Source organism: Tachyglossus aculeatus, chromosome 15 (genome assembly GCF_015852505.1).
Source record: "Tachyglossus aculeatus isolate mTacAcu1 chromosome 15, mTacAcu1.pri, whole genome shotgun sequence".
NCBI lineage: Eukaryota > Metazoa > Chordata > Mammalia > Monotremata > Tachyglossidae > Tachyglossus > Tachyglossus aculeatus.
Window position 1 is genome coordinate 15,319,962 of NC_052080.1, and position 769 is coordinate 15,320,730.

Consider the following 769-nt stretch of genomic DNA (forward strand, 5'->3'; position numbering starts at 1 on the left):
GGCCGCGAGCCCCAAGTGGGACAACCCGATTAGGTCGCTTCTACTTTAGCGCTTAGTAAGTAGTCATGACAGAGGTATCCGCTAAGCGCCTACTATGTGCCAGGCACTGTTCTAAGCGCCGGGGTCCCCGTGGGGCTCCCAGTCTTCATCCCCATTAACCAGACGAGGGAACCGAGGCCTAGAGAAGTGACTGGCCCAAGGTCAAACCGCCGCCTGAGGCGGTGGTGGGATTCGAACCCATGACCTCGGACTCTCACTCATTCAATCGTACTTATTGAGCGCTTACTGTGTGCAGAGTGCTTGGGAAGTACAAGCTGGCAACTGAGCCGCGCCGCTGCCGTTTCTCGGCCATCCCCCGGCGCTCAGTACAGCGCTCTGCGCGCGGGAGGCGCTCCATAAATACGACCGACTGGACGGACCTGCCATTTCCCGTCTCTGTGCCTCAGTTTCCCACATCCGGAAAACGGGGGTGAAGACCGCGAGCCCCACGGGGGACCACCTGCTGGCCTTGTATCTCCCGCAGCGCTTAGCACAGAGTAAGCGCTTGATAAGTGCTGGAAGTCATTCATTCATTCGTATTTATTGAACGCTCACTGTGCGCAGAGCACTGTACTAAGCGCTTAATTATTCATTCGTCATTATTGTGATATAATTATTATCACAAGCGCAGAGTCGGTGCTCAGCAAATCCGCCGAGAAGCAACGTGGCCCAGCGGGAAGAGCCCGGGCCCGGTGATCCTGGGTTCTAATCCCGCCTCCCTCCGCCCCTT